The following is a 26,766-nucleotide window of genomic DNA, read 5'->3' as shown; positions in this document are numbered from 1 at the left end:
TATCCTGCGGAATACAATTCCCGCTGCACACTCTGCAATGATTCTAAAGCAAATTCTCAATCACATCCTATTCGAGTGCCCAAAGGACCCACCACCCTTGAGCTTCCAAATCTGAAATCAAAGTCAGTTCCAAAGTCAGTTGGAGACTCCATTGCTCAGCCCTCACACGGAGATAAAACTCGATAGTGGGCTGGGCCCTGAGGTCGCCAAGAAGCATGGTCTTCAAGCCACTTAGCGCAGTTCACGAGGGCCCATGTCTAAGCCTCATCCCTTACCATCTTTGTCATATGACAAATAAAATTTGTTCCTCGTCCTGCATGCAAACGAAAAGTTCAGCCTAGTGTACATGCATATTTCACTTTTTAGTATGAGTGTAAGGAAAGTTGCTATGAACATTTGTGCGATCCCTGACAGCCAGTCCACTGCATTTAACAAATCTAAAAATCAAAGCTGAGTGGCTGGAGGCACTGTAATTGCATCTCTGGACAGTGCACATGAACTCTCCCACAGCTGGAAGTTGTAAACACATTGGATAGCTTTCATGTTATTTGCACAGGTTAAGAGCATTGCACATATTGCAGTTTATTTACACCAAGATTTAGCCTACTATGCGTGGTAAATTATTTATTTTAGGACACAGAAAAAGATAGAAAGATCACGCCAGTTTACATATGGTTGCATATATTTACAAAAAAAAATCTCAGGCTCCTCACGCTCGCATGCGGCAAAGGAGTGCAGTAACTGTAGTGCTGTCCTCCGCGCAATAACATCTATGCCAGGGCCACGTGGGTAATATGAAGCAGTGCTAAAGGACAAGGACTGGAGGAAATTGCCTACATGCCAAGCGCCCACATGGTCCACGCCCACCTGGATTGCCTGATGACTTCAACAACTTCATCTAGGGTGCACACTGCCCCACCAACATTAATACCTTTCTTACTGTTGAGCACGTGAGTGGAAGTATTTTGTTTTTACTAAATCAGTGGCCTTTCATCTTGGAGGAAGTCACGTGCAGCACAGTTATTACTGTACAAGAAAAATGCTAGAAATTACTCAAGGAGATATGAATTGCAGTTAATCCATGCAAGGATGTAGTCCTTCCAAGTGAAGTACTGCTGTAAGGAGTTGTAATGATAATTCAGCAACTATCTAGTGAGAGTAATCTTTGTGATGCGCTGGCACCTAAACAAAGCAGCGTAAAAATAAACAAGTCGTTTTTTACTTTACCGTCCACTTTTATGTGCACTGCAGTCGGCAATATTGTCAATAAGCTTGGTTGTACGTATGCATTAATAAGTTCTGCCCTAATAAGTTGTGGTAAAACTGACGAGGGAGTGGGACAAGTAGTGAAGAACACACATATTCCTGTTGACTGGTGAGCTACAGAAGGAATTATTTGAATCTCGAGTGCAGGACAACTTTGCTCGTGCGGGCGCCGCGATATTCCCTTCGCACAAGGTGACGGCAAACAAAAACGCGTAATCAGATCAATGCGGGTTGCGCTAGTGACATCCGCCTGCAGTGTCACCAGTATAACAGTCATGGGCAAGACAGTAAGGCAATCGCAGGCCTGAAGGATAAACATCTTTTCGTCAAGCAGCATGCCAACATCTCGCTGACCACTACTAAAGAGTGAAGAGCTCACGCAGGTGAATAGAGCACGCAAACCGAGACTTGCATGACGCACAGCATTCCGCGACGACTGGTTGAGGAACAGCAACTAGGAACAAGCACGACGGAGCACAGCCATGAAGTCACTAAATTCGTCTATTGACCACGCTGAAGCAGAACGGCACTTCATAATTTTTATGCCCTGAGGCAATAAACATCGCTTTAATAAAAAAAAAGCAGAGCGGCATCGAAGCGCGTGGCGCAGCGCTCGTGCGCGCCTATGCCACCTCTTTACACCCACTGCTGGTGCTTGCTTTTACGGCTCGTTTCACCGAACTGCTGGGCGCGATTTTGTCTACTTAGTTGTCATAACAATCAAACATTTTTGTTGGCATAAAATATATATCTCGCTTAGTATTTTTTGCATTGATTCTATTTAGTTTGTGAACTGTTTATTGCAGTTCAGAACATTTCTGAGCGCGCAAAACAAAAATACACCGGAAATCCGTCACAAGCCGTCGCGGCCAATCGGCGGCCGTCAGGCTGTGCCGGCTGCATTTGGCGAAGGCGCACCCGGGAAAGTGTGGTGCAACGCCCGCAGACTCCGTGGCGTGCCGTAGGACGTGACCGCTATTTGCCCGCTCGCGTGCGCCGAACAGCCGCGGTGCCCGGACGCGGCGCCAGTTAGCCACGCTCGCTGCCCTGACACTCACGTGACTGAAAAAATCACGCCGCCGCCACCAGCAAGCGTGTTTTCTCTGCGCCTCTGTCATCATCGCCATCGACTGGCTCCTTTACGCGTGCGATTTGGCGGATCCGGGCAGTTGTGCGTTTGTCTTCTCACTTCTGTCAGTTCTGCCGCGGCTGTTGGGGCTGTTTAATAAAACTCGCTGACGCGTTGTAGCGTGTAGTGCATGTTTGCATTTGACAGTCGCGCTGACCTCCATAATACTAGCTTGCGTCACTGTCAGCTGTGGGATGGCTTTTCTTTTTCTTTGCTTTGCGCAGCTTATAAACCTGTCTCCCAGTATACGTCGGCGATATGATTTGCCTTCAGTAACTTGCGCGGAGCTGTTCGTACTGCTTCGGAGGAGTCAAAATTGTTTTGCGTTGCCTGGGCAGTCCTTTACCCGTTTAGATCGCTTTTGTGGTGACTGTCAGTTCGCGTGAATGCTTTTCATTGTTCGCTGTTACCGCGCCTTGTACGCGTAAATTCCTCAAGCATGCCACGCATCCTAGCGCGCGTTGCTTTCATGATTCTGCGTTGCGAGCGACGCGGCGAGCCGTAACGTGCCCCAGGCGGCTGACGTTTCGTGCGCGGCTGATGTTATTCGCCCCAAAATTCGAATTTGTCATGTTTTTTTTTCTTTTTCGGGCAGTACGTATTCTCGAGTTAATTGCAAGCTTCGCGAGAAGTTGTTGGCTTCTTCGACGTAATTTTTTTTCTATCGGGGTACTTCGCCATTCCAGTACGTGGCGTTCCATAAGGTGACTAACGGCATTCAACGCTGAAATACGCTGCAGTCGCTCAAGGAATTATTGCAAGTTCATGGATGTTTTATTATGAAACGGTTGTGTTCGAACTTTCTTGCAGCTGGTTGACAATTTTTTGGTGCCTTACAGCTCTGCAAGCACTACGTGAAGTCAATCACGTTCCCGGATGGTGACCACGTAAGCGTTGTGCTTAACGGGGATATTTTATTGTACGCACAGCCTAACGTATATTTAGCTCTTTTTGCATTAAATCGTGGTTGTCATCATTTTACGCGTCGCATTACAATACTTTTTAGGGGCATTCAGCAGTGGGTTATATTAATCAAAAGGCCTTTATTCAATAAGCCTGTAAATAAACCCTAGCTGGGTCCTTTGGTGAATATGGACGCGAGATGTTTGCAAATGGCTTAATGTAAGTATAATCTCAATGACGTTCGAAGCCAGCTTTGTTATGATTCACGCTCACGCAAAATTATTTTTTCCGCGTTAAGGCCGTTTCACATGATGCGATTGTTGCCGCAGCGCAGTGCGATTTCTGCCGCTGTGCGACAGAAATGCGCGTCGTTCTCGTCGCAGGGCCACTGCGACAGACTTTCAACAAGTTGGTCGCACTGTCGCAGCGTCGGTGCGGTCGCAGCGATGGCCACAGTAGTCAGCCAATAGGAGTTCAGCGACATGACAGGAAAATCTCGAAAACGTCTTATTGAACTTAATAATACATCACGGCTCAATATTATTACTCATGATTACAAAATCAACGCCTGCCACGATGTTTGACATTTATTGCAGCCGAAGAATTTTCGGCCACTGAAAGGCCGCACCGACGCTAGCGTGCCGACGGCACCGACAGAAATCGTTGGCATGTGAAACAGCGGCTGCGATTACCGTTGCAACGGCAGTGCGACCGGGCCGTAATTTTTCGTTCCCGTCGCACCATGTGAAACAGGCTTTATCCGGCTGAGAAAACGTCACACTTGCTCAAAATCCGCCTTTGCGGTGGCTGCTGGAAATTTGTTCGGCGCCGTTCACGCCGCTGGAGCTACGGCAAACGCATATGGAGCCTTTAAAACAGTGCCGGCACGGGATCGCCATCTAATAACTGCCACGACCCAGATTGATGAGATGTTGTTCAGCTATGCTATGCTATGTCGCGGCGTCGGGGTAGCAGACGATGCGCCCACCGGTCTGCAGCGACGCTTTTGGCGTTGCCGCGTAAGATTTCCTTCATGCGTCTCCGCTACCGATCTCGCACCAAGCAACGGTATCCGGGGTCAAGCAACCGCACTTTGCGCAAGGACCTGCGAATTCAGAACGCCGCTTGCGCCCTCTTAATTGTCGCCTTGATGTCTGTGTGCAGAAGGTTCAGTGCGAAATGTCACCTGCGTTCTTGACGGGCCGTAGCCCACTTAATTTGCCCCTGCGTCTCGCTTTTGCTCATAAATGCATTCGCATATCCAAAGAGCACAGCTGCTGAATAAGACGAGCGATCTTCGATTTTGTCACTTTCTTTTTTTCACAAGCGGCCTCTGTTGACATGACCTGCCCACTCCGCCAGTCGAGCGAGTAAATAGTGGCGAACGGTCCGAACACGTGCCTTTGGGATTCGGTGTGTGAGCTGTGCTAGGTCGAGCGGCAGCGCGGGCACCGATCAATACACGACCCGGCGCCCTGCCGTGGACGGGTGGTGTGTTTCTAGTGGTTTCTAATGCTGCTAGGGCAAAGAAGGCAGCGACAGTGGCGCCATCTCTCTAGCAGATGGCGCTGTTGACTGTTGAAAGATGGAGGAAAAGCAGTGGGCTAGGAAATTTTTCAGATACCTGTATATAAAGAATGCTGACACGAAATGGAGAAAGCGAACTAGAAAATAGACAAGCAAATATCTGGACAGCAGTAAGGGGGCAAATCAGCAATTATCGGTTAAGAAAAAAGTTAAAGAAACAGAGAGCTCTGTGGAAAACAGGGATGCTGACGAAATCGGCACTGGGAACATACCGGACCTTTAAACAGGAAATTGTCAAAGAAAATATCTATGATAATTGTAGGGGAAGCTCTTTGTTGTTTGAGGCCAGGACTGGAGTTTTGCGGACTAAGACGTATAGAGTCAGGTACCATGAGATACACTTTGTGCATTGTGTGCGGAGAGGAGGAGGAAACGGCTGAACACTTGATACTTTTCTGTAAAGGGCTTCACCCTACAGTGGAAAGCAGCAGGGCTGACTTACCCAAGGCATTGGGGTTTAGGGATAGTGAAGGGAAAGTTAATTTTAAGAAGTTAGAAGTAACCAAGCGAAGGTTATCTGATTGGTGGCTAAAAGCAAGACAGGAGTAAAATTTCACAAGGCATGGCTAGGTGGCTTGAGCCACCGCCCGATTTAAAGGGTTCAGCCGTATCCATCCATCCATCCATCCATCCATTTATCCATCCATCCATGTTTGTAGAGTGCACTGCACTGAGGTTCTTTTTTTTTGGTTATTTTTTGCCCATTTCCCCCACCTACGAATGGTAAAATCGCATCATTGCCTTCGGGCCTTTTCATCTTTAGATTGGATTAAGCCTGTTGAACGTTAGTGGTGCAGGCAGGGCTTATTATTTTTCATTCTTTCTAGGTTGCCCCAACCTAACGATTGTCGTGGGGAAAATTGGACGGAGTTAATTCATGTTTTGTAGCTGTCTGCAGCGGCTCATTAAATGTGGTGCACTTTACAGCATTGCATGTGCTTACCACTGACAAAAGGAATGTTTTGCATTGCTGTGCTTGCATGCCGTACAGCTCATCCGAGCTGTCGCAGAGTAGATTTACCTGCCTGGGTGTAACTCCAAAGTGCATGTTCTTCTGCATGTCATTGTGGTGTGAATTTGTTTCGTTTTTGCATGTTGCTTCATTCATAATCATGTTTTCTTTAATCCCTTTCATCACATTTCATTTGTCATTTGGATTTTATAACCCCCCTGTTGTGAACACTGTGCTTTGTAAAATCTCAGCATTGGTTATGCTGCAGCTGGCAGAGGACTCTGCAGGTTGTGTGTGCAGTCTATTTGTGAACTTGTATTGGAGCATTCCAATGCTTGAAGTGTTTTTGTGTGATTGCTTGCTTTGATTAATCACCATTGTGTCATTCTTTGTAACATTGACGTTTGATAACATTCACCTCACCTTGCCGTTTATTCCTGAACATTGTACTATTAAGCGTAGTGTTGTCGTAAAATTTTATTTGTCATTCTTATTCATCCAGGCCTTTTTTGGTGATTGTTGACTGAAATTTCTAGACTTCTTCATGATTCGTTTGTGTACTATCCTTTTCAGATGTCTGTATAGTGAATTTAGGATGAGAAGCATGTTTGAAAGCTATGCTATTGTTTATTGTTCTGTTAACTATGCTAACTGATTAACAGTAATTACAGTTTTTGATATGGGAAAATGTGGTAAAAGAAAAAAAGCCGTGACATTTTAAATGCCTTCTTCCCTAGTGGCTTGATGGCAAGTTTTTGTTTTTAAGTTCGTGAAAGAGCAGCAGCATGTAAAATTGCATGTTTCGCATGCTGCCACAGTAGTTTTGAGGGGGGAAATGGCTCTACTTTTCAAAGTCTGGGCAGTTTAAAACAGTGAGTTCCTTCTTAACCATCAGTAGCAAAAAATAACACTAAGTGTTTGTGTACACAGTTTCATAATGTTTGAGCAAAATGCTACCGTAGGTGGCATCCGTCGTTGCAAAGGTTCTGCATGATGAGCTCATTTCATTCTGTGGACTGCACGAGAACTGTTAATTAAATAAGTTGTAAAGTAGTGGTGGCACCGAGCTTTTTCCCGTCAGGGAATGACGGGTCCCCCAGTGTGCATCACATATTTAATTGCAGCTCATTTTGTACGCAGACCAGATTTTCGTTTCAGGGGGCAGTGATGTCAGAGGGGTATATGTGTTACTTACTGTTCTGTGAGTGCACAATACATGACTGCTTTAAATTCGCTGTTCTGATGCCACAGCCCAGGGAACCTAAAAACCAAACTCTTAGTGAAAAGCGCTGCTCTGATAAATTTTTTAAATCACACTGTGGCACATGTCATCCTGTTTGTCATTCCTAAGGCTCTGCATGCTTATTTCTTCAAAAAGTTGCAGCCATATATTTGAACTTAAGTTGCAAAAATTATAGTGCCCTAATAAGAGACAATTTGTTAGTGCCTTTTGCCACTTGTCAGTGAACCAACGTTTGGACGATCAGCTGTGGTAAGCCCCACCTGTGGGAAAGTTGAATGCATAGACCTCACTGCTCCGCGACGTTCGCTGCTCCTTCTACTTCAAGGCCTCTTCCCAGTCGAGTGATGAGGAACCCCCCATGTGGGGAAAGCGTCCTCCCTCTCGCAAGCCTCTGTGGTTCAGTCATCGCCAGCTGTGCCGCAAACCTGCAGCTGCGTTGCTCCCGTCAGGACAGCGCCGTGGACCAGGGCGCAAGCCCACTCCTTCAAAACTTGGCGGCCGGCAATACTTCAAGGCTGTCACCACGAAAATGAAAGAAATTCAATTGAAGCAGGAAGTCCACCACATGGCCATTGCGGATTTGGATGAAGCCGGCTACCAATGGGTGGGCATTAGTGTGAGAAAAGAATGACGGGGAAGAAATTTCGCATGCGCCGTCTGCTCTTCTGTGCTGTGTGGAGTTTTCTACACGAACCATTCCTCTTCTGTTGGCAGTCTGTCCTTTTTCTTTTGTGCTCACCACGGTGCAAGCCACCACTTTAGCCGCAAGCCGTCGTTGTAGTGGGCGGCCGTCATGCTGCCCCTCAGCCTCTTTTCCTCTCAATAACTGACGCTGGTCTTAGTTCATGCCTGTAAATGGCATGCTGTGACCCCCTCTCTCTTTTTTTTCTCTGCCTTGATTCGTCTTGTCCTGCTGTCCTAAGGATTAAACTTTCATTGACTGTCTAGCCACCTTTAGATGTCACTTTGTGCCTCTGTTGGCAGTTTTGATTCACGCATTCTATTTGTATTCTGCTTCTTTATATCTTGAGCATCTCTTTAACTTACATGTCTGTCCTAAAGAATCGTGCAGCTATACAAATGGCGGTGTAGTGGGAATTGAAACATACCAGGAAGAGCACGGTGACTTTAGCCATCAGCTTACTCTCTAACTGGACTTATTGAGTATGTGCTTACCTTGTTTTGTGCTATAACAGGAGTGCGTTATCTCTTTGGGCATTGTTTGTATGGTTTATGCATCAAGTTTAAAGGGACCCTGAAGTGATTTCGATGAGCATTTTTAATGTAGCAGATCTGTAGAGATTGTTCTTGCGGGTATTAGAGTCAAATTTAAAAGCTCTGCGTAAAGCCTGTGATTTAGAAATAATTTTTAAAAATCGCTGCTCGCAGTAGCTCGCAACCGATTAGGGTGACACACCTCACCGCACGTCCCCTACCCCGATGACGTCGGTGGGCAGACTGGGTGATCTTGAAGGCTGGCTCTTCTGCTCACTGACGTCATCAGCATAGGGGACGCGCGGTGAGGTGCGTCGCTTTTATTGGTTGCGAGTTCTATTAACACCAGGTTGTTAGCCCACCCCTCATGTAAAGCCCTCAAGTGCCTTTGTGGTATCTATAATAAATAAATAAATAAATAAATAAATAAATAAATAAATAAATAAATAAATAAATAATTATTTCTAAATTATAGGTTCTATGCAGAGCTTTCAAATTTGACTCGAATACCCACAAAGACCACTTCCGCTGATCTGTTGCACTAGAATAATCCCATCGAAATCACTTCAGGGTGCCCCTTTAAGCACAGTTCACAGATAAAGCCTCCTCTTCAGACAGATAAAGCCTCCTCTTCAGACTACCTCTGGAGGGCTACCACTTGTAAAGGGCAGTTGTAGCTGGCTGGAGCCTTGTACTTCTGGAACTTCAGCCTGCTTCGAGAACAGCTGTTCACCTGTTCTTGAAAAGGAGTATGTTGTAGCTAATGTTCAAAAGGCCTCTATGCTTATTCACTGCGATCCTACTGTGAAGAGAGGGTGAGTGAAGTTGTTTACGGTATTTGTGCTCGTCTCACGTCGGTGTTGTATTTCACACTTGACTTGAACCAGTGGTACAGTTAAGCCTCACTGCGATAAAGCTGTCTATAACAAAGTGGTGAATATACTGTGCAAAGCTTGTGGTATTTTGTGCTTTCGCCAGCATCGTATTTCATGCCGAGTTGGCTCCATATATGTACAGTCACGGACAAAAGTTTTTAGGATGCAGATTCGGGGGAAAAATTTATTTCTGCATAATTGGGCAAAGCCGGTTAATTAAAAGCACACAAGCATGAGGAGACATGCTCTATCTTACTATCTACAACATTGATTACGAGCTGATTGGCTAGCAAGAGAACAGATATTTTTTTCCCGCGAAAACGTATCCTGCAAACTTTTGTCCATGACTGTACATGTTGCAGGCCTATGCCGTGTGTGAACTGGTGTTACTGTTAAACATAGTTGCAAAAAGTTTTATGACAAAAAGATAAGGGAAGTGTGTGAGTTCCTTTAAAATATCATGCAATGCGTTATCTTTACATGTAATCAATGACGATACAATATTGACATCTTTCCAGCTTTGTTCTTTTGAGGTTTAACTGTATCATGTAAAATGTGTTTTCTGGAGTGGTACACTATCTGGTTTGTTGCTGCAGGCCAGCATCTTTGCAGATTGTGCATGGGCAGTCTCTTGAAGTTGTACGCCCAATTCATCACTTTTCATCATCATTATCACCACATCACAGTCTAGCATGCTATCTTGTCATTGTGCATAAAGCTAGCTATCTTGCCCTAGCCTTTCTCTCCCAATGACTTTAGTCGTACCTGCTACTATGACAGCGTTGCCCCCCTCCTTTTTTCTTGCTCATAAAACGTGGCTAAAGATGTCGCTTTCTTTTGTGTGCAATGATAATGCATTTGCATTTAGTTGTAGTTGCATGACTATGTTGTTGATTGTGGTGTGGTGTATTGATCCTTGCTTCTGGCTGCTGGCAACTTGTTTCACATCCTTGGGTGTTTGGCAGGCACTGTTGTTTTCAAAATCGTAGCTGTTACACGTGGTTTTACCTTGATTCGAAATCTTCATGGGAAGCATATTCTTGGCGCTGCGTGTTTCTTCAATAGCAGCTCTTTTAGTGCGTACAGTGGCTTTATAGGGTAGTAGGAGTGGAAAGGCACAGGTCTGGCATCTTGCAGTGTCTAGACCCTTTCATGAAAACCATGCAAAAGTTAGACCTGAAATCTGCTTATCGTAGGCAGTATTTATGGGCAGAAACTGTATTTGGCTGAGCACTAGCTTTTAAACAACTTTGTTTTCATCGGAACTTGTGCTGAACAGTGTTTTGTAATAAACCAGAAGCAGTCTGGCAGTTACAAATTAGATTTGACGAAATATGATTTATGTTCAGGCTGTGAACGTAAACGTTGCCATAAGATGTTGAGACGCTACAGAAACCAGAAAAATCATTCATTACATAGTGCGATGCGTGAACTGGCTCCAGGAAGGAACCAACAGAAAACAGGCAAGAAACTGAAAACAAGACTTGTGGGCAGACATCTGCTGACATTGCATACTGAGTTTGCGCAGTTTCATCGTCGGAATCAAAATCAGGTAGTGCAGTTTCATTGCCGAAGCCTCTTGTGCTTCGTGCATTCAAAATGTGTGCTGCAGATGCAGAATTGTGCGCTGTGAGATTTTTTTCGAGTGCGTCCCACCCCCTTGGCTGATGTCATGCTGTGAGGACACTACTCTGCAACCTCAACTTCACGGGCATTTCGAAAACTGCCACCTTGTGGAAATATACATACCGTTCATAAAACGAAAGCATAGTGTCTGACCAGCCCATCAGATGGCATCCTCAGTAGCACTGAAATTGTGCTTCAAATCCATCAATTCTTGATGATTGATTCATAATGATGAGGTAATGAAAGTTACAAGCTAGTAGTATGCCGGCGCAACGTGGGTATGATTCCAACCCTGTGTTCGGTGCATGGTACCCTCAGCTGCTTATGTGCCATAAAACCCAGCAAACCAGTCATGCTGAGGAGCATAAACTTTCAGTAAGCCATAACAAATAACTGTGGTAGGAAAAACAGCTCTGAAAGTAATGGGAGCTAAGACTTGGCCCCGTGGCTGGATCTAATGACAGTACCCAAGTTCCACTGCGAAACATTTCCTTGTCTAGTTATATGTAATTTTCTGCTTTGAATTAGTCTAAATTCCTCGTTTAATTCGTCGTTCTTCACTAATATGGACATTTTGGTTCCCGAGCGAGAAGGTCCATAAAGCAGGTTGTTCGTAATGAGGAATCGTAAGCAAAAAGATGTTCACAATAAGCTATCTGATTAAGGCCTGATTCTTTGTAATGTGGAGTCCAGTTCATGGAGACTAGATAAAACCTTCGGAGCTCAAAGTGCACTATCCTGGTTATCATTGTCTTTAAAAAAATGCAGTGCATTTAAAAGCACCTAATGGTCTATGAGGTGTGTGAGGGCTACTCGTGTTAGGGTAATGGGTCTCCTACTTTTGACTATTCGCATCCGACAAACCTGCATACATAGCGAAGTCCATGTGCAAACCGTTGCGTTTTTTTAAGGACTAGTAGCTCAGGCAGCTGTCTCTGCCATTGAGGCAACAGTCGCCGATTCTTTTCTTTTTTTTCACCTTTGATGCCTTTGCCTCTCCCTGCCTCTTTGAGTTTTGTGCATTTGCATGTCTCCTGGCGCACACTGCCTATTAGCCTGCCTTTGCACGTAGATGCATGTGGTGATGGTTGCGTTCAGAACTGATCTGAGGTGTGTACCACCCTGGTGCATGTGTCTTTCTCTGGAGGCTGACAAGAGGGCACACCACAACGCACTGGAACGGCGGCGAAGGGACCACATCAAGTTCAGCTTCACCAGTCTACGCGACGCCGTGCCATCTCTACAAGGCGAGAAGGCAAGTTTGGGGCACATGTAGGGAAGGTGGGGGACTATGGTACAATAGAATCTCACTGATATGAATCTCATGGGATTGCAAAGGTGTATCACTTACAGTTCCTGTCATCAAAAAAAAAAAAAATCACATGCTGACGTGTAGAAATACATTCACGTAAACCTGTTTATGGCTTACGGGATTTATTTATGGCTGCTGACCAGTGCTCGGTGCTCGCCATGCATACTGCACTACTGGTGATTGCGGCATTGGCAATGTAAGGGCGGTGCTGTTCGTGGTTGCGTTCGTGGCTCCCGCGTCTGGATCATTTATGGGGGCATGGGAGAGTTAGGAATACCCAGAAATTTGGCTCATTGTACGCAGTGGACTCCAACCAGGGAGTTTCATGGAATAATATTGCACCAAATGAGCGGTGGTGGTATTGCTGAGATTCTATGGTACATTCCTGTAGCATGTGCACGCATGATGAGATTATGTCCCTCCAAAAGAGGTTGTGAAGAGTGCCCCTCTTGCATCTGGAATGCAGACGCCTTGCACTGGGCTGGACTACTGTGGCAACAATTGGAAGATGGACTTGTGGGCATATTTTGAGGGGGTGTAGCTTGTGTTTGTTAAATGAACAGAAATGCAGCATGAAGCAAGGACATAGTTACAAACTGAACCTTTATTTTGAGGCTGGGAAAACATGGGGTTTGGAAGTGCAAAGAAAGAAGTGATGGGAATAGAAAAGTTGCTGAGACCAAACTGAAGTTGGCCTGTATCAATAGGCTACGGCATCTGAATGACGGAGAGACCACTCTCACTGAAAACAGAGCTTTTACAGGCCAAAAAAGACCAAGAAGTGAACAAAATTATGAGGTGCACTTGAGTCTTCTTAGGTGCGGAAATGCGAAAGCTGTGTGCTGTCTGCCATCTGTTGGGCCAGCATTGTACATTGCGAGGGGGGTTTCAGTGCGTGCCGTATGATGGCCCTACGGCTGCACGCCAAGCATGGAGGAAATTTACTGGAAACAGAGGAAATTTGCTACTCACTTGACTGCGACATCTCGGAACTACCGTATTTACTCGAATGCAACGCGAGTTTTTTCCGGGATTTTTTCCCCTTCAAGTCTACCCTTGCATTGTAATCGAATACCGCACTTCAATTGGCCTAAAGCAGTGCCGCGGTGCAGCCATTTCAAAGCAATCAGCTTGGTTTCGGTTTTCGCAGTTTTGCGATCTTATGCTGGCAACATGGGTACTACGGAAGCCAAATTCTCATTCATCGAAAGTCTAAAGGCGCGCTCACACTAGCGGGAAGCTTCCCGCGCCGGCACAGCGTCAACGTCGACGTTGCCTCGCAGCTGCTCAGAATGACGCTCACACTGCGCGCGTTTTCTCGCTGCGGTTGTCTTGGAATGTGGAGAGAGGAGGCGCTGAGGGAGGACCCGAACGAGCAGAAAGAGAAGGGGATAGTCACGTGACACTAGAGAAGACTGGAAAGCGCACCCTGCTAGCTCCCCTCCCGTCGCCCTGGCAAAGCAGCCGCCGAGTGCCCGGCCGGCCGGCCGGCCGGGGCCGGACGCGCGCAGCCTCCGCCAACGGAGTCACTGAACTGGGACCGACGTCACGGTTCACGGTCGGCGCCCATTGGCTGTTCTGGTCACCGGCACGGGAAAAATAGGTACCGAACCCATCGCTCCGCGGGACGGGAGAGCAGGCTGTCCGCGGGAGAAAAACCGGCTTGGGCGGGAAGCGGCACGCGGGAAACGCCCGGCGTTGCGCGTTTTCCCAGCGCGCCTTTAGTGTTGTTCTGTCATTTTTCTGTGTTCGTTGCGACCTCGCTAAACGTGTCGTGGCTCGCGGTGTATTGATTCAGTGCACATGATGGCAACGCGTCGCGCTCAATACGACGCTCGTTTGAAGAGAAAAGCGATCCTGTTAGCTAAAGAGGTCAAGAATTCTGCGGCAGCTCGAAGATTTGACTTCAACGAGTCAACCATCCGTGGATGGCGGCTGCAGCGGGAGCGGCTTTTTAAATGTGAGCCCGGCCGCAAAGGATTTCGTGGGGCCTCGCCACGGCCATCACGTTGAGCTGGAGAAAAAGTGGCGGACTTTATTATCGAGCAGCGCAACCGTCTCATGGGGGTCGGTAGCGAGCTGATTCATTGGAAAGTTAGAGACATTGTTTGGGACACGGGAAGTCCAGAGCATCTCGTGGGTGGGCCCAAACGTTCATGAAGAGGAATGGATTCTCTCTGCAGCGAACAACCATGATGCGGCAGAAGTTACCGAGAAACTTCGATAGCGAAAAGGAGGACTTCGTTTCTGGGCCTCCGAAAGCGAGGAAGATTAATAAACGTTCGGTCACGTTGTCTGTTAAAGATACTTTGTATTGCGTCCTTAAGCCTCGTGTTACATTTGCTTTATTTTTCCCTGCTGGGCAGCATGGAAATTCACCCCTCGCGTTACATTTGCAGTTGTGTTACATTCGAGTAAATACGGTAACATGCTCACAATTACTCATGTAGGCCTTGATACTTATCTCGAAGATAAGCTTTTAAAAACTGTGCATTCACTAGCACACCTTTATTCAGCTTCCAAAGTCGTGAAGTGTCGTGGCAGAGTGGCAGCATCCCTGTCTCACACGCCAGCGGCTCTGGTTCGATTCCCACTTAGAACCCTGTTTTCTTAACTCGTAAAGAAACGAGAATTAGTTCGATATATCGTGGAATTCGAAATACAGATTTAACGAATTTGACAACGTACAAACCGTACCTCATTAAAAAGCATTCTTTATTTGCTAAAGACGTGTACGGCAGGACTATCAGTGCGAGAAATAGTTGCTGATCTTCTGCTTTTTGACTTTGAAAGCATTATTGAGCATACACTTTTCAACGTTGTCAAACGACTGAGGACAGCTGGGCCTACAGCCTTCTATGGATGCACAGTAGATGCGAACAAAGCTCAGCGCGTTTTAAGTGCATGGGAATACGGTGGCAGGTCGGAACTCATTGGATCCTCACAGTTACTGTTGCCGGCGACATATCTAGTCAGATCGGCAATGATGTCTCCGTCAGCGAGCTCTCCGGTTGTCGGAACATCGTCGTTGACGGAGGCGAAGTCTGTTGCTGCAGTCGCATCACAAATGGAACGCAGAAACTCTGAAAGCTGGCTGAACAAATCGTCCAGTTCCTCAAGTGTTTCACTGCTATCGAGGGGTTCATTTAAATTTTTAGATGAGCTTTGAAGATAATGGCAGGTTCTGTCGCTTCACAGCCGCCATCTTTTACGGAACTGACGAGCTCAGCGCTCCCACAATGCAACAAAGCACACCGAATTATGCAATTGAGTGAGTGAGAGATAACCACATGCAGGCGCACGTGGCTGTGAGTGAGAGAGAGAGTGTTGTTGAACCACTTTTGCTAGGGGTGGCTGCCTGAGGGACAAAAATTTTTGCGGGACGATAAAAAGAAAGTGTCTGAGGGAGGGAGAGCAGTGCCATGCGGGCGCTGTTCGGCTAAGCCACTTTATCGAGGGGGGGGGGGGGGTTGGCACAGCTCTTCCAGCTGCGCGGAAAAGCCAACTTCTGGGGCAGTTTTGCACAGCTTGAAGTTGGATATATCGAGCGCGGCTGCTGTTGTTCGATATATTCGTATTTTTGCTATATATTTTCTTTTTAACAATACAATGTTCATAAATTGTTCAATATACGGGGTAATTCGATGTAAATGGGTTCGATATAGTCGGGTTTGACTATTTTAAATCACCATACAAGTGCTGACACATTTGCGGACAGCCTTTGTCTACAGCTTCCGTTCATGCCACTGCGGACAGCCTCTGTCTACAACTTCCGTCCATGCCAACTTACTCATGAGCCAAGAAAGGCTTTCGCCTTAATTTAGGTATCACCATTGCGGACCGATTTCACAATTAAACTTTTTTCGTCGACACAAAATTTTTTGCGGTTCCCAGAGGCAATGCTACTCTGCCATTCACTTCAAAGCGGCGGCAACCTGTACTCGGTGTGGACATCTACAGCCCACATCTGCGAAATTGTTGATTCTCTGGGTCAGTATTTTCGCTATAATTCCGCTCCACAAGGCGCAAACGAGCTCATCTTTTTTTTGTTTTGTCAAAACAGATTTTTGATTGTTTGCTAGTTTGTATTACAAGGAGGATATCTTTGCATCTAGAGCAGATTAACAGAATAATTTTTATTGCAGCATGCTGCTAAATGATCAAAGTATTCAATGTTGGGAACAGATTTCTCGACTTGTGGTTGGGCAAAACTTCTCGTCAACCAGTCTTTCCAACATTGAACTTCAACAGGTTGTAAGATAACAAATATTTGCTTAATCAAAAAAAGTACTCCTACATTGTGTTCCTTGTACAGTATACTATCTAATAATAGCTTTCTGATCTGTATTTTTTTCCTGTTGTTATTGCAAACAAAGTAGTGAAAATGTCTAACATCTTGAAAACTAATTGACATATGAAAAAAGCGGCTACATATTTGAAATCGGCATAAAAAAAAACTTATGGCTGCATTTTCATTGCATTTAGTCCAAAAATAAAGAAAAAAGTTCCAAGACCCCTGTCCCCCCTTACATACCCACAAAGAGCCAGAAAATAAATTTGTACTGAAAAGAATGTTTGGGTGGAGTTGTCTTTCGTGTCAGTATTTTTACTAGTGACTTGTTTTTCACAGAGACTGGAGAATGCCTACTAACTGCTGCACATGTCTAAATGTTCACTCTGAATTGATTTACATACCTGGAAGATTAACGTGAATTGGACTGCGCACTGATGCAAGCTTCACCTTGTCTTGTGACTGATTTCATGAATTTCTTGCCAACGTTGATCTCCATACCCCGTATTTTTGTGTTATTGAAAGCAGATGCTTCTTTTGAACATCCTGTGTTTTATGTCTTTTCTTTGTTCAGCCGCCACCATGGCCGAGTGGTTATGGCGCTTGGCTGCTGGCCCGAAAGACGCGGGTTCGATCCCGGCCGCGGCGGTCGAATTTCGATGGAGGCAAAATTCTAGAGGCCCATGTGCTGTGCGATGTCAGTGCACGTTAAAGAACCCCAGGTGGTCGAAATTTCCGGAGCTCTTCACTACGGCGTCTCTCATAGCCTGAGTCGCTTTGGGACGTTAAACCCCCATAAACCAAACCTTTTCTTTGTTGAATTGCCAATTACCCCGAACCAATAGACTAAGTTAAAATTCAGGGGGGCACTCTGTTGACCTAAAGTGCGGTGAGGCGAAAGCCTTTATTGTGTTGTTGCTGCTTGTGTCGCTGATGTGTGGTGAAGATGCTGGTTAAAGACTACACAATTGTTCGCTTCATGACACTTTTGGTGACATTCATTTTAGTGCTCACGCTTGGTTGCTGGAGAGACAGGAGAGCGTTTAGGCGGCATCCTTCCAGATTGGCGTTCAGGAAGTGTCTGACAGGCATGCGCAGTAGGCTGAAGCGCAGATGCATTGTCTGCTGACTCCTTAGGATGTCATTAGTTTGATTGACAGCTGTGGTGTGACACTTTTCTGCGAACATCGCTGCTGGCAAGTTACGAGTCTATAGAGACGTTCGCCTTAAAAGTGAAGCCAGCTCAATCTGGCCCACGTTAAGTATAAAGTTTGCTTAATTCGCAGTGTTGTTTCTAGTCCTGCCAAACGCCTATGTAACGTCCTAGCGTTGACACCAATTAATTCGGACCAAAGTGGCGCCTTGTGAAGATATGACTTGCTCAGCAAGCGATCTTTAAAGTTTTCATGCTCGGGCCTGAAGAGCATATTGTATTGTTGTCTGTGCCCCTCTAACGTGTGTGCAATTTTAGGTCTGTCGATGATGGGCAGGCCCCTGTCGACAGGCCTAGGGATAGGGAGTCCGGCCAGATAGTTTCGTTTTCGGAGCTTTGCTGCCAGCCCATGTCAACAGCGGCTATCGGCCGTGCCTATCAGCCACCTGCACGCCGTTTAGAACGATGATTGCCTTGTCGCTTATGTTTATCATATTTAGTTGTTGCTGAAGGCGTTATGCCATTCCAGCACTAATGCGAGCTTCCCTCGCTTCTGTTCGCGTGAGATTTCCATTACTTCAGCACGCTAAGAACTCTGTGCACGTCATGTACCCTTTGCCGTTTGTGTGTGGAAGCCTCCTCTTGTACGCCACATGCGAAGCGGTTGTAGCATTACCATTATGGAGCAGTTGTGCTTTGGACACTCGCAATAGTGTGCACAGATTAAAACATTTCACGGAATTCTCTGTCATGCAGTTTTCGTCTTCAAACGAGACTGCCACTGCCCAGGTTTTTACGAAATAAATTTTACTTTCACATGAACAGTTTGGGGCTGTTTGGGTGGGGGTGGTATTCGATAATTCGACATTCTTTTAATTTGGATATTTTTCCGCTTGAAATTCGAATTAACAAGATTTTACTGCATACAGTTTATGAAAAAAAATTAGTACTGTTAAAATGAGTTCAGTGTGAACTTTCATTGCTAGTGGTACAACGATGCTCACTGCTAGTTAGTGTGTGTGATGGCAGAGAAATGTGACATATTTTACCCACCACGTGTTGATATGCAACTGGCCCAAAATTGCTGAAGCATGCATTTTTTATTGTGCATGTTGTTGTGCAATAGTTTGAGGCTAGGCAATGTTGTGATTTTAGTGGATACGGCTCGTCCAAGTGCAGTGTGCTGACTTCAGTTTTGTTTGTGCCCATGTGTGCTGCTGATATGTTGGGCAGGAGGGTTAGCAAGTGCTGAATGCAGTGCATGCATATGCTCCTCAGGGATGTGGTTCTGTAGCTATTACTGGAACATTTTACTGGTCACTGTGAATGGCTCAAGTTTTGCTGTTCTCAGGTAGAAAAAAAAATCTGGAAAGTTTCTATCTGTGCATGTGGTTTGTGGGTGCTGTTTGTGTAGCTTTGTGACATACAGCTGGTGGTGGTGGTGAAAAACCTTTACTGCCAGTGCCCCTTGTCTGGTGCTGTTACAGCTGGTCCTACCAATCGATTTATAGTGCTACCCTAGCTTTTTACAGTCAGGTTATAAAGTTTTCAATAACTGCTTTTTAAGAATGGAATGCTTTGGTATGTTGCGGGAAGTTCCACTAGTATCTGCACTGGAGAAGTTATAATTGGAACTCTATGGGTATTCCTGAAAGATGCAGCAGTATAAATGATCCCAAATAGAAAAACCAAGTCTTTTGGGAGAGATGAACTCTGCTGCATCTAGTGTCATCACGTGTGCATTTCGTGATTGGCCCTGACCAGAGTGCGACTCTGACTCTGACCAGAGTGCGAACATGGTGAGAGTCTGAGCGCATCAAACGCGGACCAATCGTGATCAAAATGTGGACAAGCGGCATCTATCGTCATCTTCCAGAGAACCTGCAGTCATCTCCCCCGCCATCAGCTGCCTCAACTGCTGTGTTGCAAGGCTGTGTTCTCCAAAGACGTTTTTAATCTGAAAGCACAAAGTACTGGCACCACAGGTGTGCTACCGGCGTTTGGACATTAACGAGTGGTCGGAGAAGTGCGCGCACGTTGGTTGGTACATATATACATACTGGACTACGTCTCACCTGCGAGCGGCCTATGGAATCACCGGCAACTACAGTTTTCTTGCTTTGACAAGTGGGCTCCCATGAATGGAGCAAAAAACTGAAATTCAGTGAAACTTGCACTCGTTTGCCTGCAATCCTTGGGCACGCAATTTGGGATATGCGTGATGTACTTTGTTGTGAACTCTCTCCCCCCACTTTTTTTTATGCAAGTAGAGCCAAGCTTGTCAGGTTTTAGAATCTTCGGTGCCCCTTGTCTTCATCTCAGTTTTCCTTGTTACGCAAGTCGGCAAGTTGTGACTGTTTTGAGACTATCTGTTGCCATTCAAAACAGCACACATGGTGTTCAGTAAAGTTGCTTGGTTTCAGTCTGCTGTTCCGTGTGACAGGGCACCTATCTCAACATGTAATTATGCCATTCTTTCATTTTTTTTTCTTCGGTGGTGTAGAATGAAGCAGCCATTATTTTCTTTTTGTAATTTTACTTTCGCAGTAGTAGTTAGCTCGAGTTGCTTGGGATAATGGGCTTCTCTCACAGTACCTCTAATTTCAACCTCTTCTCTGCATTTATGCATATGAGACAAAGCGTTTCTATATATAAGTACATAAATATATAAAAAAATATATAAAAATGCACCTAATAGAATTAGTCAGTGAGCTGTGCTTTCAGTTTTGTGAGCCTTAGATTCCTTTTCATGTGTTCCCATTATGTTGAATGTTTATTTTTATGCACAATGACTAATATATATCTGCACTTTTTTTTTCACTGACATCTTTATTTACTGCAATTTTTCTAAACATTTTCTGTTTACAGCTTGTGGATTTATCTTTTTCCACTGTGTTTCTGTTCTCGCTAAAATGTGTCCTTGAAGTCGAGATTTGCGTATTTATTTTTGAACAATCTGCCTCCCAGTTTCTTCTCTATGCGCTTGAAGGCTTGATTCTGTGGTGCGGACGAGCAGGAGTGGTTAGCATGGTTTGAAGTTAGCGAGTTTTGCTGCCTGCGACTTCTGGAACAGACACTGATTCATTCACACCTAATTTTGCTGCACGGGACACTTTTTGCAAAGATTGTTGTTCTTTTTCCTCTCTTCTCGTGTGTTTCTGGCGTTCAGCTGTAGGCGTAGCACTTGAAGCCTAAACTTTGGGATACATGGTTTAATGCTATGCTTGAGTGCAGGTGTCGAAAAGGTTATTCTTGGTTGGCATGGGTTTCGGTGCCTAGCACTTCGTTTAGGAGTGTTAGGCACTCAGTTTTGTTGAATGCATATGTGACAACTTCGCTGTTAGCCAAGCCCCACACTCTTCAAGGAGTGCCGAACTGCATTGCTGTTTGTTGGGATCATGAAGTTCAATGCATCGGTGGTCAAGCAAGTGATGTTTGTGAGGCAACCTTTGTATGATCATTCTCTGGCTTGTTTTTTCATGCAGTGGTAAATTTGCGGTGGGTTCTCATTTCAAGTCTCCTACGAAACATCCACTTGTCAAACACACCAGCCCTAGTTTCTGTGAGAGCATTAGAATGTGGGTGGTAGGGACCTTCGACTAGGGGGCGGCCGTTTTTGAGGACTTGCATGCATCAGGGTGGCAATGGTTCACATTTGTGTGCTGTCTGGTACGCTGTTGTGGTATCTGCAGTGTCGTGCGCTTGCGGTGTGTTAGCTTTATGGCTGAATTTTTCTTCTTGCAGCGTAAACACGGTGGGCCCAGCTTGAACATGTGCCTGTGGAACAGGGTACATCTTTGCGTGCTCTGCCACTGTAGCAATGAAAGAAAAGTGCTGAATGTCGTGCGGAAGGATGCAGCGCCATCTTTTGGACCAACAGGGCGGTCCTCCTTATTTTGAGTCCATGTTGTGCACCTTTGCTAACTTTACTTGCTGCTAGCATACGTTATGTTTGGCAGTTATAAAAAAAACTTCCACGGGTCAGTAAAAAATAGGAGCATTTGGGGAGTAGTTTATTGAGTGGACTAGTGGCAGGGGCTCGTGCATCTTTACACACATAGAGTATGGCATCAGTCGTAAGGCAGGAAAACTGGAACACGCACATCAAACGTTTTTAGCTGTGTACTTCCGGTGCGCTTTCTTGCTGTGCTAGGCTTTTTGTGCACAAATGCTTCCCTCCCACCCCCCCCACTTACGTTGCGTGGTCTGCTTCGTCTACAGTATCACAAAACTGCTTCTGGAGGCAACACGCAAGTCCAGAGAGGTGGTAGTTAGCCTGAAGGCTTGTCTCAGGATGGCACTTCTCGCGTATTCCCTACACTGTTGAGCAGAGGCGCTCTTGGTTCTGTCTATGCATGGCGAGGCTCATTGTTGCCGAACCATTGGGTGGTCATGCACCCAAATTGGCCACTGGAAGCCGAGGTGGGCGGGTTGTTTGCCTGACAATTCTGATGCTTGCATAGTGCAGTGAGGCATAGTCGTGCTTGAAACAGTGGCAGAGAAGCAGGGGCAAAGTTTTGGGTGCATATACAGACATGCGCTTCATGTTCCTTGACCTCGCAACGTGGCCTCAGTGGCATAATTCTATATTGGCATTCAGTGCACGCCCCTCGTGGAACATTAGCATTGTGAGTTGCTACCTTCATGTTGCTGTTCCAGACGCATCAGCTGGTAGCTACACAAGCAGGTGCAGTTTGGGAAATGAGCCAGTCGGCTTCTCGAAAGTGCTAGAAGATGTGGCTGGAGCTGTCCAATTAATTGTCATAAGAGCTTTGAGGTTGCGGAAAACGCACAAGTCGGGTTCATGCTTGGAGCTGGGTTCAGCAAGTTTAGTAGAATTGAGAGAAGCAGTATTTTTGAAAGCACATTTTACCTTCTTTCGTTGCATGGACTGTGGTTGTAGTATTGGGTCTGCGGATCTCTCTTGAGCAGTAAATTTTCTAGAGCATTATTATATATTGCTTTCATCAGCGCTGGCACAAACTTGATGTGGTTGATCAGATTGCTTTGCTAGTTTCTGTTCTTGGGTTCTACGTACCTGGTAATGATAGCTATCAACTCAGTTGTTGCCTTGCTTCCGGTTTGCCTTCCACAAGAGATGTTTTTGTGCCGACGACACCAGGAGCAAATGGCTTAGTGGAAGCAAACTTGTAGAGGCTGTCTGCCGTCAACAAACTCAAAGAATCCGTAAGAATGTTCTCTCTCCGCATCTTTGTGACAAGCTATCAAGCGTCGGCTTTACACAACAGTGCATGAAATTTATTTGCCTCATTTCGCTGTTTGCTCATCTCCAAGGATGTGGCCTTCGACGAGGGTTTTCGTCAAGTCGCCATGTTATGAAATGCCCTGCGACTCCACAAGGCATGATGGAGCTTGAGAAAGATGTCTGGGCGCTGTCAGGGTTCGTATGGTTCTGTTTATATGATACATTTTTTGTTAAAGCCTAAACAAGCTGTACGCGTGTGCTCTCGAGCTGCTAGACTACCCCCTTGCACTTGTGTCGTGTTGAAGTGACCGAAAAACGCCCATCTGTGATAGGTAGTAGTTTATATACGCTGGTGACGTCAGTGCCGCCATATTTGATGTCAGCCGGCTTTTTTTTTTCCGTGAAACTGCTTTTTTTTTTTGGACAACGGACGCCATATTTGCACAACCAAAAAATGCGTCTTGCTGCGTTTGTAACGCACTGCAGACGGCGACTTCCATTCTCATGACGTCTGTGCAGCGTCACAGTATACGACGCTTTTTGCGATGTGCAGCCGATGCTGGTGTCGCTTGAGAGGTTGCGAAGCGCTCCCCAGGGAGCATATTGCCTATATAATATATCTATGTGCGACACATTTCAAGTATCTATAATCTCTGTATCGGTCAGTGTGCCTCTACGAATGGCTTAGAAGCAGTACTGGTGGTCTATTACTGCGCGGTGTACTTTTTCGAAGTTACTAACCCTTGTGCCGGGAGCATCTGTCTTCTCTATCCTCCCCACCCACCTCCTTTTTCTGTTTCTTCATTTTCACTGCGTTTTTCGCCGATCAGTTTATTTGTAAACTGTGTTGTTGATTCTCCTGTTTTCTCCCTCTTCACAGAAACTGAAAGTGCATTTGATAATGAGAGTAATAAAAACATTGAAAGCAATGCAGTGCAAGTTTGTTTATTCTTACAACTTCGCTGGATGCTTGACATGTTGGAAACAAGGCCACAGTTTTCGAAGACTTGTACACCACTGGTGCGACTAAGTTATCCTGTTGCCCGGAGTCATACCGACGGTTGAAAAAATTGAAAGCCTGCATTTTGAGCATCCTTTCTGGCCGCATTGGAAGTCTGATATGTGCCGTTATTAAGAGGTATCTAGAGCAATGTCTCACTCTAATGTCTATGTCTACAGAGTAGAGGAAAGTGTTTGCACTCGTCAGATCAGTCCAATGTCATTTCCCTAACAAGTGAGTGCCTTTACTCACAAGGTGTACGCGGTGCCCTTTTACTAGCATGCGCAAATGTTCGAAAACCAATTTACGTGAGTGCCACCAAGTGCACATGCGAAGTGGCAGGCGTGTTCCCAACAAGAACTACACTTTTGCAACACAATCTGGCTGCTTTTTTTCTTTTTTTCAAACCAGTAAGCAGCGCGGGAAAAGGCACAGCTGGGAAAAGAGGTGCGCAAATGCAGCGTGGCACTCTTTCTTTTCACCTTTGCGACATCTCTGTAGGTACATTTAGGACTCCTCAGTACTGGTGCATGTGACTAAAATGACGCTGAAACTGAATCATTGATAGCCACCTCATTTTGACAACCAATTTAATCAATTATAATGAGTATCGTCATCATCAGCCTGGATGCACACACTGCAGAACAAATTGAGACCTCTCTCCTGTTAGCCCTGTCCTGTGCCAGCTGCAGCCACCTGATCCCTGAAAGCTTCGTAATGTCATCTAACTTCCTGCTGTCCCACTGCTACGTTTCCTGTCCCTCCTCCTAATCGCATGCCCTGCCCAAGCCCATTCCTCTAGATTTTGACTAAGATGTCATTAACACGTGTTAGATCTCTGACCCACTCTGCCCGTCTCCTGTCTTAACGCTACACCAAAAGATCGAATCGAGTAAATGTGGTTCAACCAAACATTTTCCAGCGCCAACACCTGCTTGCGCACTCGCACGATGTTTTTGGGCCGTCCGACAGTTGGAGCGAGGCCGTCCGGAAAAGCGTCTTGCAACAGGGCACCAGCGCAGCAGCAGCCGTCGAAACAAGAAGGCCCGAAGGCCAGCGATGGCGGAACGGTCATGTGACCAAGTATGGCCGGCGGCAAAAGCGATCTTACAGCAGCCTTTGAAGTGGCGGTGCTCGGCTTGCTGTGTGCGTCGTACGGCCGCTTGATGACGTCGCCCTATTTTTCTTGCCATCGCTGGGATTTCCTGTGCCATCTGCGAGTACAACACACTCCGCTTTTGATGAGACTAGTAATTCTTTCGCATTAAAAATTGCAGCGCTATGTTAAGCGCATTACTCAGCGATACCCGTTAAATGCGTGCTGTATGTATACATGCTGCTTCCCAAGTGGGTCGTACGTGAAGGCGGCAGGGCCATGTCCTCCGCTTGTGCCGTTCGCGTACGGTGGCCTGTACTACCCGGTGTAAATCGGTTTGCCATTCGTCAGCGTGAACGGCAGCAACTTGTCTGCGGCGACAGTGGTATTCACGCTGTTGAGCGCGGCGACGGACCAGACCAAGGACCGGATTAAGAAAAATGGCACGGGGGACCTGGGCTATTGCGCATGCAGGCCCCCTTTGCCTATACTGACCCCCCCTGTCACCTGCTACGCTACTGGAAATATGCCATGTTTCATTTTAATTCCACCAGATTAAGAAGAACGATCAACGAGATTATTATTATTGTTATTATTATAAGGAAAACAACAAGCCTGGCTTGAAACGCGTGCTGTTGTAAACACCAACACATATGTCCACTTTGTGATTAATCTGCATTCTGGTTTCAGCAAAAGCTAGGCTTTAAGGAAAAAGTTTGGTGCACTCAAGGCGAACAATTAAGAATGTAGAAAAGACAACACAGCACAGATGTCGATCCGTGTGAAGCTATAGGCTTTGTTTCCATCACTAAGTTTAATCCCCGTGAGGAGACGCATAGTTGTATCCAAAACATTCTTTATTAAAACTCAAGCATAAGATGCAGTAATCGTTATACACATTATTCTATAAATATGCAATAGATATATACAATACGTACTTAAGGCATTGAAGATGACATTGAAGATGAACGTGACATTGAAGATGCCGACCACAACAATGTAAAGAACACAAAAAAGACGTTTGGGCTCCCATACGTACGGGAGCCTTAATTGTTCACAGTAAAAAAACGAGAAGCGGGTGCGCAAGCTTATGTATGCTTGAAAAGGGGGCGCAGGGAGCGTGCGTAAGCAGTTAGATTTCCGCGGTTTAGTTTCAAGGTGTGACAGGTCGTTTGTATAATCAAAGTTCCAGGCAAAGACGAGGAAATTTCCTCTTTTCGGCCGCAAGAACTTGTGCCTTGCCCCAGTCGATAACGTGCTGCTTCGATATGCAGTGTTCGGAGATAGCACTGGAACCCACTTTACTTTTGACGGAATTTGTGACAGTTACGTAACACGGCCCCTGGGTTGACTGCGTTGGAGGAGACGGGAGGTTGACGCACAGCTTCAAGGCATCCTCTCGCGCCGGTCCCCGCAGAGACCCGGTTGGCATTTGTGTGTCGCGGGCGGGTCGATGGCACCGCAGAGACGGCACACCTTGACTTCGGGGTTGGGGCATACGTCGGGCCGGTGGCCCGGTTGCATGCACGTCGAGCAGAACCCGCGCCGGACGATACGGATGGCACAGAAACTCCCTCGCTCCTTGGTAGACCATTCGAGGCAGACATGGTCCACTGAAAGCGAGAAGGGCCGTTGTGGAGGAGCCGAGAATCCGGGCGTGTAGGATTTCGATTCTTGTGTCTCTCACCTACAGAGATGCCATGAGCGACTCTTGGGTTTCGGTGAACCGGAGTCCGTGGATGACTCCTCTGAGTGTGCTTTTGGTCATTCCATGCAGCTCCTATAGGTGGCGCAGCGGCATCACGACATGGCGGACAAGACGGTTATGGCGCCGATGCCATAGCGTGCGTCTCTGTTGATGTGGGTTCTTGGCGTTGTGGCACTTTGGTGCGATTTTTAGAGTCTAGATAAG

The 26,766-nt window shown here is 46.1% G+C and overlaps 2 protein-coding genes across 2 annotated transcripts in view; both read left to right on the top strand.

The window, feature by feature from the left end:
- Nucleotides 1-26,766, top strand: part of LOC144132741 (uncharacterized) — a 646,537-nt gene that overhangs the window by 126,314 nt on the left and 493,457 nt on the right. The window lies entirely within an intron of this gene.
- LOC144134227 (uncharacterized) overlaps nucleotides 1-26,766 on the top strand; it is an 89,008-nt gene that overhangs the window by 17,799 nt on the left and 44,443 nt on the right. Inside the window, exon 2 of the mRNA XM_077667186.1 lies at nucleotides 11,944-12,051. The gene's annotated coding sequence lies outside the window, so the exon portion shown is untranslated. The remainder of the gene's footprint in view (nucleotides 1-11,943; nucleotides 12,052-26,766) is intronic.

This window comes from Amblyomma americanum, chromosome 5 (genome assembly GCF_052857255.1).
Source record: "Amblyomma americanum isolate KBUSLIRL-KWMA chromosome 5, ASM5285725v1, whole genome shotgun sequence".
In the NCBI taxonomy this organism is placed as follows: Eukaryota; Metazoa; Arthropoda; class Arachnida; order Ixodida; family Ixodidae; genus Amblyomma; species Amblyomma americanum.
Note: the sequence above shows the minus strand (reverse complement) of the source record. Positions and strands in the feature narration are given on the sequence as shown.